General features: G+C 26.0%; 1 long non-coding RNA gene across 1 annotated transcript in view; it reads left to right on the top strand.

The window, feature by feature from the left end:
• The window catches only part of LOC122577469, a 16364-nt gene extending 15052 nt beyond the window's left edge, over positions 1 to 1312 (top strand). Inside the window, exon 3 of the long non-coding RNA XR_006320325.1 lies at positions 1004 to 1312. This is a non-coding gene — a long non-coding RNA (uncharacterized LOC122577469). The remainder of the gene's footprint in view (positions 1 to 1003) is intronic.
• The last annotated feature ends 7 nt before the right edge of the window (positions 1313 to 1319 follow it).

Raw genomic sequence — 1319 nt, 5'->3', positions numbered from 1 at the left:
TCATAGTTTGTAGAAACTATTAAAATAATAAATATGGACATCGTATTAAATCGTTAAAGACGAGAACTTACGATAAAAATTAAGAAATTGTTCAATTTGATTTTGTTATAGTGGAAAAACCGTCTTTTACTATGTCAAAAAATCGTTATCGTTTGATTGACATCCCGACACCTCGTCAAGTTATATAAGGAACACGCAAATCGCACGCAAGCTTGAATTCCCGGAGAGTGAACATCGAGAAAGAACTTAAATATAAGGTAAATAAAAAAAAATATCAAATAATAACATTGAAACTAGTAATTTATACCGTCCAAGCCATTAATTTACAACATTTAAGTTATTAATTTATAACATTTAAGCCATTAATTTCTAGCATTTAAACTGTTAATTTATAACATTTAAGCTTTTAATTTATAACATTTCAGCTATTAATTTAAAATATCCAGGCCATTAATTTAAAACATTTAAACTATTACTTTATATATTTAAACCATTAATTTCTAACATCCAAACTATTAATTTATAACATTTAAGCTATTAATTTGTAACCTATACGCTATTAATTTACAACAATTGGACCATTAAATAACAACATTTAAAACTTTTATTTTAACATTTAAACTATTAATTAACAACATTAGAAACATTTATTTATTACACTTAAACCATTAATTTATAACATTTAAACTATTAATTTATAACATTTAACCTATTAATTAATAACAATTAAACCATTATTTTATTACAATCAAACCATTAATTAACGACATTTTAACCATTACTTAATAGCAATTAAAGCATTAATTTATAATATTTAAACTGTTGAGAATTTTGAATCTTTGAAACCGAAATGATGTTATAGGAACACAAAATTTACACTTTTAATTAATATTGAAATAGTTATACATTTATTTAATGTACGATCTCTATTATATTTATCGATAAACATTTGCACGCGTCTCAGCACTTTCTTCTATACTCGACTATTAACCGACTGTTCCAGATGCTTCTAACGACTGAACTGTTTACATTCATCTGTTTTCGAGACGCCGCGCACACACATACTTCCACACACTGATACTCGCATACAAGTTCTCTTACTGCGCGTTTAACCTAGTCCAGCACAGAAAATTATACATATCTCAACATACCTCCTTAATTTTTTGTGCTGCATATTCATTTCCTTTTATAAGTCAATCAAACCATTCTTAAAAGTAATCTAAAATTTTCAAATTTGTTTCTCCCTAGAGCCTTCGTTAAAATATCAGCTACATTATTTTCTGAGTCTACTTTTATAATGTCAATCTCTTTATTTTCGT

The sequence above is a fragment of the Bombus pyrosoma genome, unplaced genomic scaffold (assembly GCF_014825855.1).
Source record: "Bombus pyrosoma isolate SC7728 unplaced genomic scaffold, ASM1482585v1 HiC_scaffold_4713, whole genome shotgun sequence".
In the NCBI taxonomy this organism is placed as follows: domain Eukaryota; kingdom Metazoa; phylum Arthropoda; class Insecta; order Hymenoptera; family Apidae; genus Bombus; species Bombus pyrosoma.
The sequence above is the reverse complement of the archived record's forward strand: the minus strand, read 5'-3'. Positions and strand labels throughout refer to the sequence as shown.